This window comes from Nothoprocta perdicaria, unplaced genomic scaffold (assembly GCF_003342845.1).
Source record: "Nothoprocta perdicaria isolate Ctin4 unplaced genomic scaffold, notPer1 scaffold_68, whole genome shotgun sequence".
Taxonomy (NCBI): domain Eukaryota; kingdom Metazoa; phylum Chordata; class Aves; order Tinamiformes; family Tinamidae; genus Nothoprocta; species Nothoprocta perdicaria.
The window spans coordinates 498,714-513,937 of NW_020455954.1; the positions used below are offsets into that span (position 1 = coordinate 498,714).

Consider the following 15,224-nt stretch of genomic DNA (forward strand, 5'->3'; position numbering starts at 1 on the left):
ATTTTAGTTCTCAGTTTTTTTTTTTTTTTTCTTAATATCTATATCTGTTTCTAACGTTGCGGTGCGTAAGGAGCAGCGGCGACTGCGCGCGGGCTTTGCGAGAGGCGGGGGTCTGCCGGGGCGCTGCCGCGGGGCCCCCGGCTGCTCCGTGTCCCCGCGGGGCTGCGCGGAGCTGCGCGGGCCCGGCCGGGCGCGGAGGGGCTGCGGGGGGAGCTGTCAAGCGCCGCGGGAGCGGGAGGGAGGCGCTGGCGGGGGCAGCGGCCCCGCGCCGGGGCGCGGAGCCCCGCTGAACCCTGCAGCGCTCCGCGCGCGCGAGCGTCGCTCCCTCCGCGCCCGTGGGAAGCGGCGGCGCCCCCCACGCGGGGCGCGGGAAGGGCGGCGGGAAGGGCCGGGAAGAGCTCCGGTCTCCGGCGGGCAGCAGCCAGGACAGGGTGACCCCTGCCATGGGGAAGGGCTGCGGTGGGAAAAGCCGCTTCCTAAGCGCTGGCCGCGCAGTCACCTCCTCCTCGGGATGCGCGCGGGTTTCCTTTCTCTGGCACCCTGGCGAGCACAGACCTTTTCATKTATCTGTTGGTTCATTTTGCTTATTCGTTTTCCGATAGCGAACGCAAACCCTAAGCTGCTACCCTTGAATCGGATGCGGCTGATTTATCTGTGTGTACCTTTCCGTCTCTGCACGCAGAAGCGCGAGCGTTTGCACACGCACACAGCGGAGCACGTGTGCCCCTCGCCGTGCGCCTCCCTATGGGCAGCATCTCCCTGCGGGCTGTGGAAAAAACACATAACCCACCGCCGCGCAAAAAAAGTAGGAATAAACGCACCCTAGAAACGATTCTAGAAAGAAGCTAGACGCCTATTTCTGCATTCTTAATTCTTAATGAAAGGCGCATGCCGTGGCTACTGTTTTGCTGATTTACTGTGATTTTGTTGTTGTTGTTGATGTTTTGTTTTTTAAAGCGCCTTGATTTATGGGGCCGCGTTAGGTTTAATTTAGTGGGATGCTATTGATTGTACCAAATAGCCAGAGCTGTCTGCTGTATTCACGGGCAGAGGGGCAGGATGCGTCTGCTGGTAGGTGACCACTTGCTTTTTAAAAAAAAAAAAAAAAAAAAAAAAAAAAAAAAAAAAAAGAAAAAAAAAGAAAAAAAAAGAAAGAAAAAGACAAAAATACGCATCGCTGTCTTCCTCATTTTTTTAAGTAGGGAAAGAGAGCTATAATAAATAAATAAATGCACCCTTTTAATATAAACGCAGCCATATTTTTTTTCTCAAAACCGTAGGAAATTACTATCCTACCAAGTTTTCTTTCTATAAATAGCCCGAATCTCGAAACAAAAGTTTTAAACCGCACACCAGATGCTGGGATACTAGCGGTTTCCCTTGCTGTGTGACATAATTATAAGGTCCGAAAGCAAAAGCTATAGAAGTATAATAATAATACTAAGGCGACTGCTGAAGAGGGGAAATACAAGGGAAGCGGGAACTGCTTTATTTAGCGCTAAGTGCTCGGGGCGCTTTCGGAGGCTGCGGATTTGCTGCGGGTGTGGAGGGGACGATGTTTCCCTCGCTGCATCCGCAGGGACTGTCCATGGTCATGGTAGTTTTGCCCGATCATCTTTGGGCTCCTCATCTGCGGCGCCGCTGGCACCGTAGCGGTAAAAAAACCCCAAAACCTTCTTCCCAAGCTGGGAATTCGTCGCTCAGGCGCGAGCGGAGCGCAGGGGTCCGGTGCGCGGGAGCGGGAGGGAAGAGCCCTTCGAGTCTGCTCAAAAAGCTGGAAAGCAAAAATCCCTCCCCACCCCAGGAACAAAAACGGCACTGGGGCCTCAGTGTTTTGCGAGCGACAGGCTGGGTAGAAAGTGAATTGCTAAGGGGCAACCCCCAGAATTACTTGCAAGGAGCGAACTCCTTTACAAGTTTTATATTGCAAGCTCACTATATGCAAAAGTCATCTTTTTTTTTTTTTTTTTTTTTTTTTTTTTGGGTGTGCTTGCCTACTAACCTTTGGCCCTCAGAGCCACTGTATAGATTTTTACAACCAGAAGCAATTGGCCTGTGACTTTTTGAGAAATAAAACCGACTAAGGATAAAACAGCTGGTTGCAGGATGATTGATGCATTTTAATGCTCTGGACATATTTTGGTAATCCAATTACATATTTAATGTATAAAACTGACATTTAAGAATATCAGCGTAATTAGTATAAATGTCTAAAAAATGGGATTATATATAATACAGTTTGGCACAATTTCTTGCCATGCGTGTTTGACTGTCTATACACATATATAGTTATACATTAAGCTTCTTCTAAAGAAGATGCTGCTGCCCTAACACTCCATTCATGTATGCCTGTCACTTCTGTAAGACTGGATGCATTCGTTAGCAACATGAGATTCAGTTCTTAAGAAGCTTATTTTGGGGATTATCTACCAGTATATAGACAGAGTTAATTCAGTTATTTGCTAAGAAGCGATTGGGAATAACCCATAAGAGAGCGAGTGTGCATACGTCGCCATAGCTCCATAAATCTTCAAAGCTACTACATATTCCAGCATAACAGTATAGCAAATAATGTCCATTAGTGAGCGGATTGTTTGTACTGGCTGGTTACAAAGTACAGCGGGACAAAAATGTGTTTGTGTTCCGCATCTCTTCTGCTGATGCTCTCATGCCTGTGCTAATTCCACTTYGCAAGTGGCGCCTCTCCACGCTTGTGGGAAGTGGGTTAAAAGGAATATATCTGTTTTTCATGTGCCTTTAGGAAAACACTCTCGTCTAATCCCCAAAGATTAGGACTGCTGGAGGCAGTCCTGCACGTTGTTAGGTGCAGCCTCCACAAGAGGACGGAGGGCAAAGCATCCCCTTTAATGTCAGCCCCTGCAATGGACGCAGCAGTAGTCACACCTACACCAGCCATCTCACTCTTCACATCCCAGTGAGACCAGAGGTATTTCCACCTCTGTGTGGTTTGGGACAAGAGGGAATGGCCTCGAGATGTGTCAGTGGAGGTTCAAGTTAGACATTAGGAAATTTTTCTACTCAGAAAGAGTAGTTAAGCGTTGGAACACGCTGTTCAGGGAAGTGGTGGAGTCCCGGTCCCTGGAAGTGTTCAAGAAACATGTAGACARGGCACTTAGGGGCATGGTTTAACAAGTATAGTGTTGAAGGGCTTACCTTTGGGCACGATGATCTTGGGAGGTCTTTTCYAACCAGAATGATTCTATAATTCTATGATTGTATGGATCTGGACTTGGTCCTTGCTCAGGGCCCAGGGTGCAGTGTCTCTCCAGCTGAGCTGCGTCACCTCATTTCCCTGACCTTGCACCTCATCCAGCTCACTGGCTGAAGCTGTGAACTCCTTAGGGCAAACTGCCTTGCTCTTCATCTCTACTTGAGCAGTGTCCAGTGCACAAGGGGAACTCTGTTGCGATCTCTGCTGTTTCTACATTATACTTTAATAACAGTCATTTATAAGGGAATTTGAAACAGGGTTTCAACTCCAGTTGTTACCCTGTTGTGTTGGGTTACAACTCAAAGATGCATTCGCTTAGAGAGAGAACAGGTGAACCTCATAAGGATGTAGACTATTTTCTAGGTTCACCTAAATTTAAGCCCTTTTTTTTTTTTTTTTTCTTGGGAGGAACATATAGATATTGGGCTGTCAAAGCCACTATGAGCTTGGCTTACCCAAGTGGCAGAGGTTTGTTGCATGTACCAAAGCTGACAGACAGCAGAGTGTTTGTAATAAAGATATAGCTGCTAGGTAGCTGTAATGGTTAGGGCCATTAACTTCTTTGAGAGGTAGCCCAAAACCAAACATCCCATCCAAAATTTTTGCTCAGCTCAAACCTCATGGTTTGTATCCATGTTTTAAACACTGGATGGGTAGGCCTTCACCCTGGCATAGTCCAGATGCTCATATTCTCGATATTCCTGAAAWCACATGCATCTGTACATAGCTGTCTTTCTTTTGTGGCAAGCGGATTTGAGTGGTCAAATTTCTAGCACATGCTAACAGAAAAAAAAAAAAAGTAACAGTAAAAAGGTCGCGATTTAAGTCATTACTAAGAAAGGCAGTACGGTGAATCCTGAACTGGTAGGAAGACTGCTTGGAATTATTACATATGTTGTTTTATTAACATAACATAAAGTAGCATTAAATATTCAGATGAATGAGTAAGATGAACTGCAGATACCCTAGCATATTAACCAAAGACCAAGGCTAATCCCTCGGAAGAAAATCTTTCAAGGGAGGTGTTAAAGAGCTAAGCAAAGCAAGCTGCAATTGTACAGTTAGGCTGACAAATACGTTTTATGCAACAGGAAAAACACGGCACATGTAGCTGGCACTACGGCTTTCTAAAGGGAGGATGATTCTAAGTGTTTTCTCAGTGCATGGGGCTGTGTAATTTAGGCCGAAACACTGTCGGAAAGATTCCTAATCCCCCAAATGCAATTTAACCCCCTAGTCTTCCCAAGCCACTGCAAGCGACAGAGAACTGGGTTGAAAGTTTGCAGATGTGCATTACAGGGCGCAAATGAATGTTGCAAGGCTCATTTCTTCAGCTCGTAGGTTTTTGCACGTCATTTCACGGACTCTTACCATGGTAGTGCTTGCAGAACACCTCTTGCAGCACCGAGCTGAGGGCTTTTTGCAACTTATGCTTCCACCTGCCTGCTTTTCTTTCCATCCTTTTTGTTCTTCCTTTCTCCTTAATGCTTCCTCATGAGCCATCTCGGCAGCACCACCACAAACTTGCTCAAGGCCAAGCATGTACCTTTCCTACTATTATGTTATCTATGTCAAGTCTCTACGGGATGGTAGCTCTCTCTCCCACTTTTACTCTCAGTTCAATCCTCCCCAGAAGGTTCTCCTCTGCCATAGAGAACTTGGTGGGTACTTCTCGTCAGGGCAATTCCTTATGCATTTACTCTCGCTAGAATCATGCAGAAGGAGTATTAGAAATACTTTAATGCAAATGTGAAGAAATTTTACATACAGAGGGGCCAAGTGCYTTCTTGGGATCGTTCCCTGCCCATATGGGATATGCTGCTACAATTTCTGTTACTGTCTAAAAGTTGTTAGGGCAAACCTTTATACAGAGCACTAAACTGTCTTTTCCATACTTTTCTCTTAGGCTCTATTTCCCCTGTAGAAAGCATTTTTTGACAGTGCAATGAAGCTGGAAGTTAGCTATCTCGTTCAGTTCCCATGAAATATAGACAGTTTTCCTAGAATTAAGATAGCTAAGGCTAAAGTAGTTGCTCTCGTCATAAAGAAAATATATTCTACAAGGATATAGCAGACAGCAAGATATCCTAGAATATAGGATGACAAGGTTATTATCACCTATTAATTATTTTACAACAAATCATGCTTTTCTTAATGAATCTGAAGACAGAGAGCTAAATTAGAGAGCTGCTGTGTCTTTTTTTTTTCTTGAAATGATCTTAATAGTAATACAGTTTGTACCCGTGTAGTAGCTGCAATTTTGAATATTTATTTTCTTTTCAGCCTATGCCTGTGGATCAGATTTCCCTAGGGGCAGAAACCCACAAAGGATAAAATTCACTTTTATGAAAAATCCCACTTAATCGTCATAGTCTTTGTTCCAGCTCTTTGTCCAAGGTCAGATTTCATCTTGAGTTCCTAAGTAATTAAGGAAGAAAGGACATCCAGTGGTATTGCAAGTGTGCAACTGAGGGCAAAACCACCCTCAAATGTTTCAAATGTGGCATAGAGGAACTTTCTCCTGTGAAATGCCACCAAGTCCATTAGTGACTACTCTGTGTCTCCTAAACTGTTTATTTGTGCTATAGCCTCCTGCTAATCAGGCATGGGCTCTAGGCACTTTACWGATTTGCACTTTCCAGATAGAAAGATGCAAAATGCTAAAATGACGTCAATGGCTTGTGTCTTTTACCTGGACATACCTGTAGTGCATCACAAAGTCATTAATTTTTCTTCAGGAGGGCCACCCCTTTAAGACTGTGCAGCCCTTTGGCCTGTTCTTGCCCCTCGTCTCTTCAGGCCCAAAGGCACCTCCCTTCAAGGGTGACATCCACAGTCCTCAAAGTTACTAAATCAGGAGCTGCTTTGCTTAAGTCAGCAGAGTGACTCTGGTGCAAGTKAGGGGAGAGTCAAGCATGAAGCCAGTCCAAGTCTTGTTCTTCCAGTATCCATCTAGCACAGCCTTGGCACAAGTCACTGGATTATGCAATTTAAAGGGAATGTGGCCGTATTTCCCAAGAATATACAGCAAAAGGATTAATAGGTAGGCCGCTCCTCCATGTCAAGCAAAACCCAGAATTGGTTCTATTGGCTGCTGAAAGAATCACTATGGCCCATGGTGCCAATGAGAGCTGACATAGAGAAAAATTATTATTTTTTTTGAGGGGAGAAGCAATTCCAAAACACTGTGGCATTTGCTTGCCATATGCAAGGCATTGCAGGGCAGCCCAGCTTTCCCGTCTGGACCTGAGCGTAAGCCGTAAAGACATCAACCACCGCCTGCCTACAAACAACCTGAGATATATTTAAAATAAAATTGTTTGAGCAGGGCAGTTCTGGAACTGGATATCCTACCCACCCTCCTAATCTGGCTGAAGGGAGACATAACCATAAGATGCGACTGCTCTTTAATAATAGTGTCTTTCATGCAAGGATGGCAAGCGAGTTAATCCGCCCGCACAGGGCAGCGCTGCGGCCGGGCTGCACGTGCACGCTGGAGCCCAGCTGCACGGAGGCACCCGGAGAAGCCCCTTCCATCCCTAGCAGAGTCGGCCTGGCCCAGGCAGCGGGATGACCCCCTTTGCAAGTGGCTCTTCTCCGTGGTGAGGACAGATGCGCTTCCAGACTGGCCACGTGCCTCTGATCCTGGCGGCCCCCATTTCCCAGGGTTTTAACAGGCGACAACGATCGTGACCGAGCTAGAGAGCGGGGTGGCCAGCAAGGAGAAAGCGCCACTGGGTCAAGTTGTAAGCACCATCCTTGGATGGGGCCTCCCACATCCCTGGGACCCATGGGAGCAGGAGCAGGGCTTGTGGGAGGTGTGAGGTGGCATCTCGGCAGCCGTGGCAGCAGGCAGGACATGGTTAAGAGAGCGTGGAGGGGAATGGCAGCATCTCTCATGACTCCTCTGGCTGCCCTCCAAGGAGCCATGTGACGGGTGGGTTAAAAGAGTCCTCTCAACCATGAGATGCTGTTTTTTTTTTTTTTTTTTTCCTTTTTTCACCCCCTCTGGTTGCACCTTTTCTTTCCTGAACTTGAAAGAAAACAAAACATACCCACAAAAGTTTCCACGTTAAAGTTGTACTGTGGGCTGATGACTCAGGGTGAGAAATTCAAGGGGAATGAGGGGGACGTTTCTGAATCAGGCGTGTTATGCTGAGCCTTAAAGGAGAAGCAGATTTTGCTGGATGGAGATTTGCACTTGCTTTACAGCACAATGAACAGGCAGCAAAGAACAGGGCTTAAACCCATGCCTTGCTGCTGTGGGCTGGATCTGTCTGGGTAAATACAGCAGATGCTGATGCTATCATGAGGGCCAAAAGAGGGATGCAGGCAAGCAGGGCTTCTTCTGATCCATGGCAGAACCCTCTTTCTCCACTCCCATCGCTGAAAGGGTACCTCATTCAACTTTACAGTTTGGTTGTTGTTTGGTTGTTTTCTTCCATTGGCACCTTTCATGGCAGCACCCAAGCATTGCYGGCAATCATGAGATCGGCACATCCCTAATAGACTTCCTGGAGTCTTTTTTGTTCTTCCTCCTTCTGTCCCGGGAAGCTCTGTTGAGGATAGGTGCTTATGAGGGGAGGATTGGGGCCAAGTTATTGTTGTTAATGTCATTCTGGTTATGTTGCAAAAGCTATATCAAAGAGGAGGTTCTTGCACCGTGACCTAAGGTCATCAGAGTCTGGATTAGTCTAATCTCTGAAAGTTTGTTCCCCAGACAGATTTGTTCAACCAAGAGTAACTTACCTCTGGGCTCAGAGCTTTGTCCTGTGTTTTATGATCTTCGTTGCTTCAGAGAAGCTCAACAGGCTTGGTAGAGGCAGAGGTTTCCCTGAACTGGGGATGAAAGAGAGAGAAAGGGGTGGTGGGAAGGACCTGTGTGCAGAGGCAACACGCCCAAGGTGAGCTAGCCCAGACACATGGCTGCCTACCTTGAGGTCCGTGTGCTATTTTCATGGTCAGACCACTTTGGTAGTCATAAAGCCTGTGTCTCACCTTGCCTTTGCCCTCTTTTGGGAGAGAACCGCAAAACAGATGGAAAATTGTGAGCAGGGAGTTCGTCTATCTCACTGGAGTCTCACAGGGGCTGCACAGAGTGGTTGGAAAAGCTATGCCTGGAAAATGACAACTTCAGGGACACCAGAGCCGACATACTGCAACCCCCAGGAATTAATATCCAACATAACACTTAATGCAACCAGCATTCACTGTACATGTGAGGGGTGGAAGACAGGATCTAGAAAGTTCTGCTCCTTTGCAGCTCCCAAGTGCAGCTGGCCTTCAAAGCTGAAGCAAGGCATGGTCTCCATGTGAATAGCTGGTGTTAAGGAATGCACTTGGGACAAATGTATGTGCCTGCCCTGCTGTATTCCTTTCCCCACCTTCAGCCCATGGTGTACTGGAGCCAGCTCCTCAGCAACAAGACTTGGCAAGTGGCCCCTGATGAGATAATCATGGCCCTGGGGCATGAGGAGGCATGAGGTGCAGCCAGGTGCTCCGAATCTGTCCATGGGTGTGATTTTCTGTGGTAACCACACCCTCGAGTGTTGTCTGACTGCAATTAGGGAATTTGTTCAGTTTAGGTCAAGTGCTCATATTAAGGTGCTCTTCACATCTGACATGTGTTTGCACAGCAAGGGGTGTGTGGATGTCCCTGGTCAGGCTACGCACTCTGCTATGTTGCATGCTTGCAAATAACAGAGAAGAGGTTATCCTTCTCATCTCTTTGTTCTGTGATTATTTTCAAAGCTAGACCTTCCTTTTGTGTTTCCTCTCATGAAGGCTCACCAGCCTGAGCATTAATTCAGGCCCAAATAAGCAAAAGGGATCAGGTCCCCGGGAGCTCACACGCCATTTAAGATGTGTCGCGGACAAGTCACCTTTCAAGAGTTTGACACTTCCTGGAATTTTCATTTTACAGGGAATACTTTAAAGAAGCAAAATACACCAACATTGCACCGCAAGAGAGACCACATGGCCAGGCCTTCTTGTAGAGAGGAAATGCATTCCTTTTTTAGGCTGCCTTGCATTTCAGGTGCACTCAGGTCAGGTATAGAAGGTATATGTTGCAGTCAGGTAYGGACAATTGTTAGACAAATACTCATGCAAGTTCCTATCTTCTTATTAAAGACTTGATGTGACAAAGCCACACAGGTGATGAGAATCCCTGGCTACCACTGAAGTGATTAAAAAGTGGAGGGCAGCTACTTGCAGGATTATCTTCACCTGAGCAGAGGTGCCATTGCTTGCCATGTCTGCTGGAGCAGCATATATATATATGTGTATGTATATATATATATATATATAAGTAAAACATATAAATATATAGCATATAAATATATATATAAATATATATAATAGTAAAGCATATAAAGAAGAACAGCAAGGAGCTGGCTTCTAATTCCAGGTCAYTCTGGGGAAATCTTTCTGCCTGTGCACTGTGGTTCCTACTCCCACCTTTCTCACTTCAGCTGCAGGAAGGGGATGATCTCTCTCTACACTTTCCACAGCAAAATATGTGCAATTTCTGCGTGATTTGCCCTCTACTTGGCCTGGTTAGGTGCTGCCTCATGCACATCATTCATTGTAAATCTTGACTCCATCCAAATTTTGCCTAAATGACTGCAGGATTTTTCTCGCAGGATTTTGTTAAGACAGTAGTGTTTTTTTAAGTAGTGTCTTTTGTTAAGACAGTAGAAATAAAAGATGTAAGTCCGTCAGCTCACTGGGAAAGATCTCTCCTGTTGGGAAAGGACAAATGGAGAGTATTTTACCTCTCTGCAAATAAAAATACTTTCAGTGGTAACAGAAGCACTCAGTTTGCTTTTCTTCACATGGCACAAATATATTTTTGGAGGTGTATCAGATCTTCGCTTACATGCTAGTTAATATTGTACACATAATTAGAAGTCATCGCTAGCTTTCTGACAATAGCTGGCACAAGTTTTCAGATTCTGTTCACTCTAAGACATCTTGTGAGATAATTAAAGCGATGATTGACAAGGCAACGCAGTGAAAGGAATGTTTCTCAAAGTGGAGCCACTTTTACAGGTTGCTTATATCTATTTTGTTAAATGCAACCCCAGTACGACTACCCCCAGGACTATGAATTCCCCAGGAATGAATGTAGCTCCTTGTTTGGTTCTTTTTTTTTTTTTTTTTTTTTTTCCCTGAGAGCTAATCCTGAAAATCTCTCTGTTTCAAACTCTCTCTTCAAATTCATGTTGAAACACATGTGCATGAATACAGTGCTCAGGAAGGGTGCCTGAATCACAGCCCTGGAAAATGAATTCCTCCCCTTCGCCACAAAACCAGTAGGGTACAAGCAGAGGGTGTGTGAGCCTCCCCACTCCACCCCATCCTTGTGTCTCATCCATGACCTAGAAGGGCAACCTCTAGCTAGGCAGAAGCGGGTGGCTCAGGCTCTGTACTTATTTAATCCCCGGCCAACCTGCTAAGGCTGCCAATAAGGGTGCCAATTGTGGTGGTGGTTTCTGTGATGTGGATAGTTGTCCACTGGGAACTGGATTAAGACCATCAACTCATTTCAAATACTCTAGGCCACAAAGCATCTGCCAAACAGTAACCATTTTTATGGTCACTACTGACTTGGGTCATGTTTGGATCTGCGATGAAAGGCTCCATATCCCAATACCAATCCCCTGAGCCATACAATTTCCCGGAACATTTTTTTTTTATTAAAGGAGGACTGCACTTTATACTGTCCTAAATTCCCCTTTGATCTGCTGTTCCTCAGTGTGTAGAATAGCTCTTTAAGGTGTATAATCTTCATTATTTCATTGTAAGGGATTCAGGCACTGGGAGAGACTTTGGAAGATGGCAGGTGGCAGATCCATGAACTGTGATCCAAAATGAGCTTTCAAGGATAGGAGACACACACTCCAGCACCTCAGTTGGTTTTGTGTCGGGCCGTAAATCTGCTCTTATACCTTCACAYTTACTGAACAGCTCTTTAGCAAGAGGAATTGCTGAGGTTTCCTGAGGTTTAACAAAACCGTTGTTAAAATGACGATCATGTTGCTTTCTTTTTCACCCTTGTTCTTTCTGAGATATTTATATTGGAACTATGGCATCGGCTAACTTTTCTTGTAGATCTTCCAGATGCTGCTTATATTGTCTCTGGTCCCTCTGACTGTAGTCTCTGAGCCCATTACAAGATTTGGCAACCCAGGTGGTAGTGAAATGCCTTATTTCACAGATATGAACTCACTGAACAGAGACTCCCTGGGCATTTGGCTCAAATCATGCCGGGTCAGAGAACTGGAATGGAGTTTTCCTGATTGCAGCCTAGAGCCCCAGCCATTGTGCTTCTTCTCAGCTTACCTGAAAGCAGGAACAACTGCTTTAATTCTTAATTTAATTGCCCATAAATGTTATGGCCTCCTTTGGCTGCATGTGAATGCTCAAAAGAGAATTCATCTGAGAAAATGACAAGGATAAGAATCTCATATATGTCCAGCACAATGAAGAAATGCTGTTTTGACCTTTCTTGGCTAGCATAAAGCTGTACAGTACTGCCACCAGCTCCCCTGAGCTGAAGTAAACCTGAAGAAGTGAGGCTTTTTTTTCCTTTTCTGTGGGACGTAGAGGACAGTTTCCATTTATGTTAGCACTAGAGCACTTCTTTGTTTGCTTTAGTTATTCAGAACAAGACTCGCCTACCATCTTCTCTATAGTATGTGGAAGTTAACCATAATGGCATATCAAAGCAGTGGTTGTTAAGAAAGAAAATTCTGGGCAGCTCTACTACAGTTATCTGTGATCAGATGCAGTAGGCAGAGGGAAGAATTGATAAGCTGTATGAGGAAGGCAGTTAGCTATGAGGTCCTGAAAGGATCTGCTTTCCATCACACAAGGAAAGAGCCAGGAGCATATGTGTAGATATCTCACAGTGGTTTATTGCTATTTAGTCTGTGAAACATATATTTTATCCCTTTTATTTTGTTTAAAATGATAAGCCAAAAAAAAAAAATTATTCAATGGATGTTTCCACTGCAAAAAGTTGTTTCTGTTAGGCAAAATAAAAGAAGCTGGAAAGARTAGAGAAAAGATTAGATTTGAAAGATTATATACAGAGATACAGATATGTATAGAATACATAATTCTTTAAAAAAATTGTATCACTAGAAAGTCCTCTCTTTTTTTTTTTAAGTTTCTCCACTTATTTGGAGTCCTTTTATGTTCAGCTTCTATTTTCAGAATAGAAACTTACCTTTCAGTAGCAGCTGAGGATCAAATACAAGAAAGCAATGGAGAAATCTAAGCAGGTTGGCTTAAAACTTGTAGTTACACGCATGTATTTAGGTGGCTTACTTCCCAAATCTAGAAAACATAGGACACATGCAGTGCTCAGCACCCTTGTATGCCCTTCCCTGAATACAAAGGGATTTCAACACTGGTTAATTCCTTCCCAAACCAAGTTTAAATTTAGGTGTTAGATCATCATTCAGCCTGTGCATCGGCCAGAGCCGTGGCTCTGTTTGCTGATCCCAAGTTTGATTACCTGAGAGCACRCTTGCGACTCAGCATTAGGAATGTAGCCTGGACAGGAGTACATGGAACTGGAAGACAAGCTAGGAAATAGGAGCAGCGAGCACGAGCAGAGCAACTCAAGAAGACAATCTCACCCAAAAGACATGCGGCTCTTATGCAGATTTGTCCCTGAGGAGGGATGTGACTGAGCATCACTGGGGAGCATGGGAGGCAACAAAGGCCAGAGCAGTCTCCTTAGAGGGGTAATTTCATCCAGCAAAGGATGATCCCCTTTTGAGGAGGGAAAGAGGGGGCAGAGGTGCAGGAGAGGGAATGTAAAAGAGGTGAGAGACAAAGCAGAGTTTACATCAATAAGAGAATTTGGCTTTGGAAGAAGATTTTCTGCGTGGCTGCTCCACATAAATTGTGCTTAGCTCTACGGTTGCAGGATTTGGGGGTCTGGTGAAAAGCTCTTGAATATAAACTCTCAAGGACAATTTTACTACTTAGCATCCCAATACCCTATCATCCACTAAAACGAAAGTCCGAGTGTCTTACAGAGGTGCACTTTGAAGTTTAGAAACGCAATAATGATACAATAATAATGGGGCCATGGATTAAAGGCTCAGTTTACAAAATTTCATTTGTGAGTATTGGGGCACTAGGGGAAAAAAAAATGCATTTTTTAACCTGAGATTGTAAAACAGGAGTGCAGAGTGCTAATGCCTGCTATCACAATTCTCTGCTCACAGCAATCACAGTGTAATACTGGTGTGTAAGTGTGAGCTCAGGCAGTCTGAGCAATGTTCTGCGTTTGCTTTCTGCAAAGCACAAATTCATTTTAAAATCAAGCTTATAGATGGTATAGTGTTGAATGCATGCAGCCAAACCAAGATTTCTTCTCAAATGAAAGTCAGCTCCTTTCTTGCCATTTCTAGAACTCTTCTGAATATTTCATCTGACTAGGTTTTATTTTAAAAATATATATAGGAGTTGTTGCTTGGCACATGAGAGAGACCTTGGCTTTTATAGCATCCATGTACTATATATTTTTTTTAACTTCTTACTTGGTATTTTGGGATATTCCTTTATTTATATAAAACTAAGTTGAGTACCATGCATTGTTGATATATTTTTCCTTTCTGTTGCTTTTCCTCATGAACACAGGCATATGTAAGGGGTTTAGAAGCTAGAGAAACATTCATGAGAAGGCACTTTATGGGTTGGAGTGATTTTTGGATATTCTTTTTTGCCTTGTTTAGAATTCTGCTTCCAAAGTTTGAACCAGCGTTAGCTGAAATGGTTGCCTCATACACACATATATTATTTAATGTATGTCTTAGCAGCCTTATTCTCAAGATTTCACTCAGCAGTTTTCACTAAGGACCTATACGCACAGGCCTAAGACCAGGCAGATGTTATTGTAAGCTGGCTATTTTATCTCATCCTTTTGAGGAGCTTAAATTAAAGTCCTTGAGATGAACAGAGCCAGACTGTCATCTGAAAYAAACTATTTCACCAAAACTAATCTCAGCGTAGCTACACCAGTTTGAACCGAATCTCCGGTCATACCATCACAAAACTGCATTTTTCTCTTTCTCTCTTCCCTCCATCATTTCCTCTAAAATAAAATGATTAAGGAAGGAGATAACCGATAGAGAACCACCCTAAGCTGAAGTGAGGCTGAGAAATCACCTATGATTTGTATCGGTGAGTCCTGTACCTTTGCATACACCTGAAGTTATCGATTCTCACTGAGATGTGAACACAGAGCTGTGTTACTCAGAAACTAAGAAGCAGAGTCTAAATACGTGTAGAGAGGCTCATGCATGAGCCCAGCAGCACCCGGGTGCACGTGTGTGCAGCCCCTTGGGCAGAAGGGTAAACGCCGGCTCTGGTGCTTCTGAGCTGAGAACACACATCTGGGCAAGCACAGGTTGTTATAACTCTGGACAGCAAACCACAAAGGCATTCAGAGAATCATCACCACAGTGTTTTGCAGAATATTTATTACAACTGTCACCAGCAGTTCTGTCAGAAATCTGAAAATTGTGAAGAGCAAAAYTGAGCTACTGAGAGGCAAGGAATTTTTCAAAAATGCCTGGCGGTAGACAGACACTTTTCAGACCAGACAGAAAAATGCTGGGCTTTACTGCATACCACCCTGAAGAGCACAAAGGCAAACCAATATCAGCATGATACTCATCTCTTCCTTTAAGCTGTTGTCTACATGCCTTCTTCTTAGTATTTATATACCTGCTTTCTCTTGCCCTCTGTATTGCACCACCTCTGGAGCTGGACTAGATCTAGGACTAACTTTAACACAACCTTTTGTCAAAATCTCCAGCCTCACTGGATCTGTAACTTTGGGAATAGGTTTGAATTCTATTGAGGGAGAAAATGGAGTGGATAGGCTCATCTGACCTATAATTGCAGCAGTGCAGGCAGGTTGCCTGTGAATACATTAAAGTATCAGTAGTGCATTGGAGTTAAGCTG

The 15,224-nt window shown here is 44.4% G+C and overlaps 1 protein-coding gene across 2 annotated transcripts in view; it reads left to right on the forward strand.

Moving 5' to 3' along the window:
- WNT7B (Wnt family member 7B) overlaps positions 1-15,224 on the forward strand; it is an 88,939-nt gene that overhangs the window by 7,183 nt on the left and 66,532 nt on the right. The window lies entirely within an intron of this gene.